The sequence below is a fragment of the Aquarana catesbeiana genome, linkage group LG02 (assembly GCF_042186555.1).
Source record: "Aquarana catesbeiana isolate 2022-GZ linkage group LG02, ASM4218655v1, whole genome shotgun sequence".
NCBI classification, from domain to species: domain Eukaryota; kingdom Metazoa; phylum Chordata; class Amphibia; order Anura; family Ranidae; genus Aquarana; species Aquarana catesbeiana.
The window spans coordinates 674,437,058-674,450,404 of NC_133325.1; the positions used below are offsets into that span (position 1 = coordinate 674,437,058).

The following is a 13,347-nucleotide window of genomic DNA, read 5'->3' on the forward strand; positions in this document are numbered from 1 at the left end:
GACCATCTGTGGTGCTGAAAATGCACTTTCCTGCACTGCATTCTAGTTTGAACCAACCTTTCTAGGTTTGCGTGTGGGGTTTTTTTTTTTTATAAACTATATTTTAGTTTTAAATGGTGTTCTAGTGCAAAAAAAAGCACAAAGTAGATATAAAGGCCGTACAGGGCCCACAAGTCTTGGCTAGCTAACATCAGCAAAATAAGGATTAGGAATATACCCCCTTACCCAACCCCCTGTGCAATAGTGGTAATATTAAAGACTTTAAGGAACAAAGCTAGAAAGGACCATTGTCACAAATTGACACATAATAAAGGAGCTTACTCTAGCCCGTTGGGATCCAGTGAGCTACAGTGGACATCAAGAATAATTATAGACAAACTGAATTTTGACATGTTAGAAGCATACAGATATACAGCAAAAGTTCAGCAGATAAGTGTGTGTGTGTGGGGGGGGGGGGTTGTCTACAGAGGCATCACTAGTTACCACCCCCATCTATGTACAAACCCCACATATATCCAACATGTATACACTCATGGGTTGTGTAATCCCAGTGGGGGGAGCTGCCCCGGCCGGGAGAACAAACAGTCATTATTGCTAGCGGCTAAGGCCCCTGGCAATAATCGCATGAAGAATCTGACATGCTGTTTGTACCCAAGTTGATCAGACAGCCTGCCCATACATGGTTCCAATCTCTGCTGGGCCCTGCTGAACAGTCTGTGGCCGGCTTTAGCCTGTCTTATCCAACAGAAAAGCTAAAGTAACCATATCCTGTGCTTATAGATTAGAATTGATATTTAGAAAGCCAGCAGTTCCATATCCTGTCAATTTTAGATGGGCAGGCTTGACTTATTAAAGTGGCCTTATTAAATGGTTTTGCAGAATTAACCATAGAGGGTACCACAGACTTCTTCCTATGTAATAGGCAAAATACAAGAGCATACCAAGTGGAGTCCTAGGGGCTGTTGTGTCACTACCCCTTTCACCAGTCCTAATAAATAGGGAATATTCAGATTGGCACAGTAACTTCAGTTTTAAATTGGGTACCTCCTGTCCAAAAATGTGGACATAAACTGTGGCTGTTAGCAGCTGATTGAGTGCAATGCAAACATTCAGATGAGTGATAGATATATTTCTGCAAGTTTTGCAGGGATGAAGTGAATTCTGATATGTTTGACAGAAACCAAGTAAATCCGACACTCACACACTATTAAAAATGATAGAAATTGTGAAGAGTGGCAGTGTTTTTTCAGGTCCTCAAATGTTGTAAACCTGCTACCCTGCAAAATATCTTCAAGGGTTTGGACCCCCTTGGTGGCCCAGCTTGCCAGGTCAGCGATCTCTAGGACATGTGAACTGAGGGGTTATACCATAGTGTTGAGTCTGGAGAGGGTTTATCCTCTGAGGGATACAGAATCTTATGGACCTGCCACCACGTTCAAGAGTGGACCATATAGAGCCTGTGATAAGCTATAATGCCTGTGATTTCCTATAGAGAAAAAAATGTAGGGCCTCATAGGACCCCAGGAGTTTAGCTTCTAATACAGTGGTAGCGTCCCCATCATTCAAGAGCATTCATCTAGGGACAAATACCATCTGACCAGCTCAATAATAATTTTATAAGTTAGTGAGTGCCAAGCTACGATGCCATCAAGGTTCTGCAATGTTCAAATTCCCTTTCTAGTATGGGAAGATGTCCAAAGAAAGCAGTTAACAATTGGGTCTTTTTTTCTTTTTCTTTTTTTTTAATATGACCTCAGCACCCACACGGGGACATACCTCAAAAAATAAAACCTGGTAACCTTGTTATTTTCAGGAAATTGAAACCACTTCCAGCCCAAGGACGTCATATGACGTCATTGAGTTTGAGTGGGGATACTTTGAGCTGCAGGTATCACTCATATCTTTTACAGCCGGCGATTCTGTGAACCGTACAAACAATCATAGCGGCAGTTCAGACGCTTGATCATTCTTACAGGTGGCGCCCGCCGCCCTCCGGTGCTTTTTGGGGCTCGCCTGTGCAATCGGTGACCCAGAGAGAATCCACCGATACTAGACATTGATCATAGAGATTTTCGGTGACCAGATGGTCCCCAGTCAATCTCTTTGGCCTTCGGAGGTCCAGGCGTGACGTTATGATGTCACGTCAGGCTGGCGGAAGTAAACAAAGCCGAGAACTAGGCTGAAGAACTAGATCGTTCATATTTTTTTTTTTTTTTACTCAATCTTTCCAGCCTGGAGGAGTCTAATAAACCCCACTTCTCTCCATAAAGAGGACCTGTCATGCATCATTCCTATAACAAGGGATGTTTACGTACATTGTAATAGTAATAAAAGTGATGCGGAAAAAAAAAAATTAAAAATAAGTAAAATAAACCAAAAAAACTTAAAGCCCCCCGTGTGCTCGCGCACAGAGGCGAACGCATCCGTAAATCGCGCCCACATATGTAAACGGCGTTCAAATCGCACATGTGAGGTATCGCCACGTGCATTAGAGAGTGCTACAACTCTAACTCTAAACTGGTAGCCTGTAAAAAAATTTTAAAGCGTCGCCTATGAAGATTAAGTATCAAAGTTCGGCGCCATTCCACAAGTGTGTGCAATTTTAACCACCTCAATACAGGGCACGTACACCCCCTTCCTGCCCAAGCCATTTTTCAGTTTTCAGCGCTGTCGCACTTTGAATGACAATTGCGCGGTCGTGTTACACTGCACCTTAATTAAATTTTTATCATTTTTTTCCCACAAATAGAGCTTTCTTTTGGTGGTATTTGATCACCTCTGCGGTTTTTATTTCTTGCGCTATAAACAAAAGAAGAGGGACAATTTTGAAAAAACACAATATTTTTTACTTTTTGCTATAATAAATATCCAATTTTTTTTTTTTTAACAATTTTTTTCCTCAGTTTAGGCCGATACGTATTCTTCTACATATTTTTGGTAAAAAAAAAATTGCGATAAGCGTATATTGATTGGTTTGCGCAAAAGTTATAGCGTCTACAAAATACGGGATAGATTTATAGCATTTTTATTATTTATTTATTTTTTACTAGTAATGGCGGCCATCTGCAATTTTTATTGTGACTGCGATGTTGCGGCGGACACATCGGACACTTTTGACACATTTTTGGGACCATTCACATTTATACAGCGATCAATGCTATAAAATTGCATTGATTACTGTGTAAATGTGACTGGCAGGGAAGGGGTTAACACTAGGGGGCGCTCGAGGGGTTAATGTATTACCTAAGGAGGTGATTCTAACTGTGGGGGGAGGGGACTGACTGGGGGAGGTGACCGATCGCTGTCCCTATGTACAAGGGACACGCCATCGGTCTCCTCTCCTCTCTGACAGGACGTGGATCTGTGTTTACATGCACAGATCCACGCTCCTGCTGTGTTACCCGGCAATCGCGGGTGCCCGGCGGACATCGCGGCCGCCGGGCACGCGCACCGGGTCCCGAGTGACACAGCGGGCGCGCGCGCCCCCTAGTGGCTCGGGAAGGCGAGGACGTCATATGACGTCCTCCCAGAATAACAGAAGCCTCGTCCAGCCGTCATATGACGGTGGGCGGTGGCTTAGTGGTTAAAGCATGACATGTTGGGTATCTATTTACTCGGCGTAACATCTTTCACATTATCCAAAAAAAGGGCTAACTTTACTGTTTGTTTGTTTTTTGTTTTTTTTTTATTTTTTTAATTCATGAAACTTTTCTTCCCTCAAAAAAATGCGTTTGAAAAATTGTTGCGCAAATACCGTGTGACATAAAAAGTTGCAATGACCACCATTTTGTTCCCTAGGGTCTCTGCTAAAAAAAAAAATATTTAATGTTTGGTGGTTCTAAGTAATTTTCTAGCAAAAAATTAAGATTGTTACATGAAGGAGAGGAGTGCCAGAATAGGCCCAGTATGGAAGTGGTTAACTGAGTGAGATTTATTGGGATGAGATCTGGCACATTATCTGAAATCTTTATACCAATCTAGGACTTATCGAAGAGGGGGAGATTAAGGTCATCTACCTCTAAGGGGAGAATATTCTATGCGGCCCAGTTCACCTGCTGACCAGGCCTTTTTTGGAACTTTGTTTACAAGTTCAAATTTAGTATTTTTTTGCTAGAAAATTACTTGGAACCCCCAAATATATATATAGATATACATCTATATAGATAGATAGATATCTCTATCTATATAATTTTTTTTTTTTTTTAGGAGAGACCCTAGCGAATACAATGGTGGGCATTGCAATATTCTGTCACACTGTATTTGCGCAGCGATCTTTTGAACACAATTTTTTTTTTGGAAAAAAAACACTAACGTTAGCCCATTTTTTTTTGTATAATAGATGTTATGCCGAGTAGATACCTAACATGTTTTAAAATTGCGCACACTTGTGGAAATGGCGACAAGCTACAGTACTGAAAAAAAAATCTCCATGGGCGACGCTTTAAACATTTTTACAGATTACCTGTTTAGAATTACAGGAGGCCTAGTGCTAGAATTTTTGCTTTCACTCGAGCGATTGCGGCAATACCTCACCTGTGGTTTGAACACTGTTTATATATGCGGGCATGACTTACGTTTGCATTAAAAAAAAAAAAAAAAATTCCCATTTATTTTACTATTTATTTTTACACTGTCCCTTTATATAAACATCCCCTGTAATAGACGCATGACAGGTCCTCTTTATTGAGAGATCTGAGGTCAAAAAGACCTCAGATCTCTAATTTTAACTTTAACCGCTTGCAGACCAGCCGCCACAGTTTTACTGCGGCAGGTTGGCTCCGCTGCGTGAAATCACGTTATTGTACGTGATCTCGTGAGGTCCGGATAGCAGGCGCACGTGCCTGCTGTGAGCCGACCGCGGGTCCTGCAGATTCGATGTCCGCGGGGATACCCGCGATCATCTCATGTAGAGGAAGAACGGGGAAATGCTGATGTAAACAAGCGTTTCCCCGTTCTGCCTAGTGACACTGATCACAGCTCCCTGTAATCGGGAGCAGTGATCAGCGTCATGTCACACACAGCCCCTCCCCTCCACAGTTAGAACACATCCTTAGGACACGCTTAACCCCTGCAGCGCCCCCTTCTGGTTAACCCCTTCACTGCCAGTCACATTTACACAGTAATCAGTGCATTTTTAATCGCACTGATCGCTGTATAAATGTGAATGGTCCCAAAATAGCGTATAGTGTCTGATCTGTCCGTCATAATGTCGCAGTCACAATAAAAATCACTGATCGCCACCATTACTAGTAAAAAAAAATAAAAATGCCATAAAACTATCCCTTATTTTGTAGACGCTATAACTTTTGCGCAAACCAATCACATGCTTATGGCGTTTTTTTACCAAAAATATTTAGAAGAATACGTATCGGCCTAAACTGAGGAAGAAAAATCTTTTATTTATTTTTTGGGGATATTTATTATAGCAAAAAGTAAAAAATATTGCTTTTTTTTTTTTTTTTTTTTAAATTGTCGCCTTTTTTTTTGCTTATAGCGCAAAAAATAAAAAAAACGCAGAGGTGATCAAATACCACCAAAAGAAAGCTCTATTTGTGGGGGGAAAAAAAGGACATCAATTTTGTTTGGGAGCCACGTCGCGTGACCACGCAATTGTCAATTGACTGTGAATCGCAAAAAGTGCTCTGGTCTTTGGCCAGCCAAATGGTCCGAGGCTGAAGTGGTTAAATTCAAAAGAGAAAAAAAAAGTTCACACTTGTTTCAGAAAAAAAAAAAATGTCTTTATGCCCAGGAACTGGAAGTGAGGTTGGAGGTCGCCCCAGTCCTCCAAGAGCAATAGAGCTGAGAGGGGGACATCTTGCCCTCACTCCGCCTCCTGCCTATCCATCAGCCGTTTGGCTTCCGGGTTTACTAACTAAACCTGGAAGCGACCAAAAGACACCAGGGTTATGGCAGCTAGCCGTATATATGACGTGTGTGTGTGTGTGTGTGTGTGTATATATGTATATATGTATATAGATCTAGATATATAGATATAGATCTAGATATAGATATATATATATATATATATAGAGAGATATAGATATAGATATATATATATATATATATATATATAGTGGGCAGTCGGCAAGTGGTTAAAGGCTAAGTTTGCCTTTTGGGAAAAATAGTAATAAATGCACATATTTTTGCAGGAGAAAAAAATGTGCTTTTATTTTTCCCTAAGGAGCCTGGAAAGCATTGCACCTATGATAAGTGGATCACGGGTGCAATGCCAGACTCCTGCAAAAAAGCCCTGCTGCTTTCAGCCTTCGTACAGGTTGACTGTTTACAAGCTGCAGGTCTTGTTAATAAACTAAGGCCACTCCTCAGAGACCCGGCAGTCAATTCAGAACTAAACAGTAGTTGTTTGTGTATTCACAAGAAACTGATGCCTGGCTTAGCTTCATTTTTAAATAGCGATAGTGGACGCAGGAAGATGATCCGTCACTCACTGTCACGGAGGGGGAGAGGCTGCAGCTGCTGGAACGTGTTACATGTCCCCCCCCTAAATACGGGTGGACCATTTAACATGTTTCAAAAGGTAAACTTCTCCCTTAAGCTTGAGTATGTGGAGAAGGACCTGGGTCCTTTTAAGAAAAGGAGTGAACCCAGTCTGATCTATATTCACTAAAGAGGAAATAACAGTAAATTGTAGATCACAATCTACCAGTAGTTTAGGACCAGGTGATTGGTAGAGCACGGTCTGAGCTTGCTGACTCCCTAATCCAGAGAATCAAGCAGAGGGCAATGCAGGAGGATTACTATGTTCACACTGATGTCCTGCGGTTTACCCACACCGCAGGTGCAGTGTACCTGCATCTTTCCTGTGGGTTTGCTGCGCTTAGCCATAGACTTCAATTATATCCTGCAGGTTTGGTGCACTTTCTGAATGTAGGAGTTTTGGTGTGCTTTCAGAAAGTGCATCACACCTGCAGGAAATAAGTCTATAAGAAAGTGCAGATGAACTGAGTAATCCAAAGCAAATCGGTGTGAAAGCAGCTTTACAGTATAGGGGGATCAGAACAGTAAGGGTTCATTTACATTTGCAGTTGGGGGGGTGGTAAAACTCCATAGTTGACTTGTTTTTATCACCCTCGCACCCCCTTTAGCTGCAGTGGCCAGGGGTGTACACATGTTGCAGTAGAATTTATGTGCCCTGACATGGTTGGTGTGTGCCAAGCATGACCCATTCAAGTTAATGAGGCACTCTGCAAGTGCACTGCAACCTTGTGCAGTACAGCAAACAAGGGGGTAAAGCAGGCAGCGGTGTGTTGCTTTCTCACCACCTGCTTTACCCCTTGGACCCCGCAGAAGCATGTAGTTGTGGGGCGCTTGCAAAGTGGCCACATTTACTTGAATGGTTTGCAATTGGCAGGCAGTAGCACCCACCAAAAGCAACAGGGGGCTTAAATTCTGCTGTGGCATGTGTACACCTATGGCTGTTGCCTCAGCAGCTAAAGGAAGTAGGGACTGGGGCGGTAAAACGGACTCAACAGCAGTGTTTTCTGAATGGTGATCGGCCTCCACGATCACCTTTTGAACTTGGTGGGCATCGGTAAAACTAAGAAGTGCGTTTTATTGTCTCCTTACTATATCCAAGAATAGGAGCATATGAGTTGCAATAAAAATCTAAAAGTAGCCATTTATAATATTGCGATCAGTAGAATGCAATTAAGCAGGTTTTAATTCTGAATTAGTTTGAGACCACTGATCTGCAGCTAAAAGGGCCAGCCGCTTCCCGCTTTTTTTTTTTGTCACCTTTTTTGAACAGTCTCTGCCCTCTTCGTACAGGGCGTCTGTTAAAGTTAGTGGTATGCAAAAAGTTTCCTTATATATACCAACAGACTAAAATACAAATCCTCAGTGAAATGGAATGCAACTCATCTCATCTTTGCTCTTCAGCCTGCAGCTGCTGGAGGGTAACTTGAGGGTCCTTTCTCACAGACTTAATGGCTGAAATATATTCCCCTCACATGACTGCTTTAACCACCTCAGTACAGCGCACTTCCTGCCCAGACCAATTTTCAGCTTTCAGCGCTCTTACAATTTGAATGACAATTACTCAGTCATGCAACAATGTTCCCATATGAAATTTGCGTCCTTTTTTTCACACAAATAGAGCTTTCTTTTGGTGGTATTTAATCACTAGTGTGTTTTTTATTTTTTGTGCTATAAATAAAAAGACCGTAAATTTGGTGAAAAAACTGCTCCTTTGTTTCTGTCATGAAATTTTGCAAATTAGTAATTTTTCTTCATAAATTTAGGCCAAAATTTATACTGCTACATAGCTTTGGTAAAAATAACCCAAATTAGTGTATATTATTTGGTCTTTGTGAAACATAGAGTCTTCAAACTGTGGTGCCAATCACTGAAAATTGAGCACATCTGATCAGGCCTTCAGTACAACAGGCGTATCTCATTTCTTGAGACAATAACAAGTCAGGAAAGTACAAATACCCCCCAAATTACCCTTTTTTAGTAAGTAGACATTCCAAGGTATTACGTAAGTAGCATGGTGAGTTTTTTTAAGTTGTCATTTTTTTCCCACAATTCTTTACAAATGAAGATTGATTTTTATTTTTTTTTTTTTTTTTACAAAATTGTTATATTAGGTTATTGCTCACACACAGCATATGCATACAACAAATTACATCCCAAAATATATGTGAGACGTTTACACAGCCTGGCCACATACAAAGGCCCAACATTGAAGTAGCACCTTCAGGCGTTCTACGAGCATAAATGACACATCTCATTTTTCAACCACCTATTACACTTTTGACGGCCCTGGACCACCAGGACAATGGAATTGCCCACAAAATGACCCCATTTTGGAAAGCAAACACCCCAGCGTATAATCTGAGGCATAATGAATCTTTTTGACGGTTCACATTTTTTTCCAGAAATTAAAACGCTTTTTTTTTTTTTTTTTTTTTACACAAAGTTGTCAATTTATAAGATATTTCTAACACATAGCATGTATATAGCAAAAATTACACCCCAAAATACATTCTACTACTCTGGCGATACCACATATGTGAGGCTTTTACATAGCCTGGCCACATACAGAAGCCCAACATTGAAGTAGTACCTTCAGGCGTTCTATGGGCATAAATTACACATCTCATTTCATTCCTACCTCTCACACTTTTTAAGGTCCTGGAGACCCAGGACAGTGGAATTACCCACATAATGGCCCCATTTTGGAAAGCAAACACCCCAACGTATATTCTATGAGGCATGGGCTGCAAATAGGTACTAGGGTAACTTGATGGGCTGGTGACAGGTACTCGAGTACTCTGATGGCCTGTTGACCGGTACTCAGGTACTCTGATGGCCTGTTGACCGGTACTCAGGTACTCTGATGGGCTACAAATTGGTACTTGGGGACTCTGATGGGCTGGTGACTGGTACTCGGGTACTCAGATGAACTGTGACAGTACTTTGATGGGTGGTGACAGGTACTTTGGGTGGTGATAGGTCCTCTTTATTGGGGGGGCAATCAGTGTGATTGGTGTACACTGTAAGCAGTAACGAGATGTTACCACAATCTCCTTCTCGCACACGAACGGTGTGTGAGGAGGAGAACCCGGTAACATCTCGTTACCGCTCTGTGTTTACATTTGGTGATCGGCTGTGAAAGGATCACAGCTGCTCACATGGTAAACAGCTGCCAGCCAATGGCTGTTTACCAGCGTCAGTGACGAGCAGTGTTCCCGGGAACACGCCGCCACCGACGTGCTCACGTGCATGCGCCGTGCAAAGTGGGGCTTTACCATCTGTGATCAGCCATGACTTCATCGCGGCCGATCACATGATAAATGGCCATGCCCAATGGCGGTTCACACTCCTCGGTGGCCAAAGGTGTCTCCGTGACACGCCACCACCAAAGGTACAGGGCTGCGTGCACACAATCGCGCCCATGCCCTGTTGAAATGGACGTACGTCATATGAAGCCCGCCCAGAACAAGAGCCGCACCCCCTGGCCGTCATATGACAGGCGGCAAGCGGTTAAACAAACCCCATCCTTATGGACAGCAATTTGGGTAGAACCTGAGCAGCTACCTCCTGTAGCCAGCTTGGAGCTAGTTTCCAAGTAGAGCCCAGGATCCTTGAATTTGGTAGTAATTGATGAGAGGTGCGCATCTTCACTGGTTACAATTATTCTGTCAATTCGATTTCGCAATGCATCAGGATAATTCCCATGGTTTTCATCAAAAAATTCAAGCCGTCGGAAGAACTTTTTCTTTATTTAATCTGTTCTAAAAAAACACTCCCTGCATATAGCAAAGTCTGAACACAGCAGTCAATAACATTATTTAGAACAGTAAAGTAGTGATGCAGTGTACTTTATAAAAGAAAATATTTAAACATCAACAAAATACAGGTGTGTGTGGGGGGGGTGAAGGGTACAGTATACAGGGGATAGGGGGTACAGTATACAGGTGTGAGGGGAGGGGGTATAAAGTTGTATGTGTGTGACCAGTATTGGTGTATACATTACACAGTGACACGTATTTGGGTATACATTGTGACCCGTATTTGGGTATATACGGTAATACAGTACCTTGAAAACACCTTGAAATTTTCCACATTTTGCCATGTTACAACCAAAAGCGTAAATGTTTTTTTGGTATTTTTTTGTAATAGTCCAGCTCAAAGTGGCACATAACTGAAGTGAAAGGAAAATTAAAAATGGTTTTCAAACATTTTTTACAAATATCTGAAAAGTGTGACGTGCATTTGTATTCAGCCCCCTTTACTCCGATACCCATAACTAAAATCTAGTGGAACCAATTGCCTTCAAAAGTCACCTAATTGGTAAAGAGTCCACCTGTGTGTAATCTTAACCTCTGTATAAATACAACTGTTCTGTAAAGCCCTCAGAGGTTTGTTAGAGAACCTTAATGAACAAACGGCATCATGAAGGCCAAGGAGCACACCAGACAGGTCAAGAATAAAGCTGTGGAGAAGTTTAAAGCAGGGTTAGGTTTTAAAAAAAAATATCCCAAGCTTTGAACATCTCGCGGAGCACTGTTCAATCCATCACCTGAAAAAAGGAAAGAGTGGGACAACTGCAAACCTACCAAGACATGGCAGTCCACCTAAACTGACAGGCCAGGCAAGGAGAGCATTAATCAGAGAAGCAGCCAAGAGGCCCATGGTAACTCTGGAGGAGCTGCAGAGATCCACAGCTCAGGTGGGAGAATCTGCACAGGACAACTATTAGTCGTACTCTCCACAAATCAGGGCTTTATGGAAGAGCGGCAAGAAGAAGGCCATTGTTTTAAGAAAGCCATAAGTCCCGTTTGCGAAAAGCCATGTGGGGAACACTGTAAACGTGGAAGAAGGTGCTCTGGTCAGATGAGACCAAAATGTAACTTTTTGGCCTAAAATCAAAATGCTATGTGTGACAGAAAACAAACACTGCATGTTACCCTGAACACACCATCCCCACCGTGAAATATGGTGGTGGCAGCAGCATGTTGTGGGGATGCTTTTCTTCAGCAGGAAAGCTGGACAGAGTTGATGGGAAGATGGATGGAGCCAAATACAGGGCAATCTTAGAAGAAAACCTGTTACAATCTGCAAAAGACTTGAGACTGGGGCAGAGGCTCACCTTCCAGCAGGATAGGGACAATAAATATTCAGCCTGCGCTACAATGGAATGGTTTAGATCCAAGCATATTCATGTTAGAATGGCCCAGTCAAAGTCCAGACCTAATCTGACAGAGCTTGAGCTATTTTTGCAAAGAAGAATGGGCAAAAATGTCACTCTTCTAGATGTGCAAAGCAGTTTGAGACATACCCAAAAAGACTTGCAGCTGTAATTGCAGCGAAAGGTGGGTCTACAAAGTATTGACTCGGGGGCTGAATACAAACGCATGCCACACTTTTCAGATAAATGGCTTTCCGAAATGTTTTTACAAATATTTATCATTTTCCTTCCACTTAACAATTATGTGCCACTATGTATTGGTCTATCACATAAAACCCCAACAACATACATTTACGTTTTTGGTTGTAACATGACCAAATGGAAAATTTCAAAGGGGTATGAATACATTTTCAAGGCACTGTATATTACTCGGTATTGGGATATATATATGGGTATACATGGTATACACAGTGCTTTGTAGGGAGGTAGAGGCTAGGTTTAGGCACACACACACACACACACACACACACACACACACACACACACACACACACACACACACACACACACACACACACACACCCCCCCCACACACACACACCCCTCAGCAGGTCTGTGGAGAAGCAGTGCTGGGCATACACAGGGAGTGTCAGTGCTGGATACACAGCTGATGGCAGACAGAGTTGGATACCACTATGACAGAAGGGCCCCTGGCATTTTCCTGAAACCCCGGCTCCATCAGACAATTAATTCTCCAGACTGAACATGGCACTTCACATTACACAGCCTGGACTTCAGGAAGAGTCAGGTGCAGCACCAAGCGACAGGGAGGCAGGCCAATTGGGCTTCCAGCTACATTCAGGTGCAGTAAATCAGGGAGGTGGGACTATGCAGATAGCAGTGTCTGGAGCAGTGCACAGATTCTCGCTCAGTGCAGTGATAGGAGGGCTGTACTACACAGACAATGACAGGAATACAATGTGACCAGAACATGGAGCAGAGTAGGGAGGGGGAGAACTGACGGGCATTCCAGGATGACGTAATTCGTGCAATCGATGCAGAATCGTTCAAGGCTGCAATGCATCTATTAAGCGATTATTTTCATCACCCCTAGTAATACGCAGTACATGATCTGACAAGCCCTCCTAGAGAGGAGAACCCCCCCCCCCATGTACAGGTATGCTCATAAATTTACATACCCTGGCAGAATTTGATTTCTTGGCCATTTTTCAGAGAATATGAATGATAACGCAAACTTGTCTTTCACTCATGGTTCGTGTTTGGCTGAAGCCATTTATTATCAATCAACTGTGTTTACTCTTTTTAAATCATAATGGCAACAAACGACCCAAGTGACCCTGATCAAAAGTTTACATACACCAGTTCTTAATACCATGTATTGCCCCCTTCAACATCAATGACAGCTTGAAGTATTTTGTGGTATTTGTGGATGAGGCTCTTTATCTTAGATGGTAAAGCTGTCCATTCCTCTTGGCAAAAAGCCTCCAGTTCCTGTTAATTTTTGGGCTGTCTTGCATGAACTGCATGTTTTGAGATCTCCCCAGAATGGTTCACTGATATTGAGGTCAGGAGACTGAGATGGTCACTCCAGAGCTTTCACTTTATCACTAATGTAGCCAATCACAGGTCGACTTGGCCTTGTGTTTTGGATCATTGTCATGTTGAAATGT

At 42.4% G+C, this 13,347-nt stretch overlaps 1 protein-coding gene across 3 annotated transcripts in view; it reads left to right on the forward strand.

Moving 5' to 3' along the window:
- The window catches only part of PAFAH1B1 (platelet activating factor acetylhydrolase 1b regulatory subunit 1), a 179,690-nt gene that overhangs the window by 151,886 nt on the left and 14,457 nt on the right, over nt 1-13,347 (forward strand). The window lies entirely within an intron of this gene.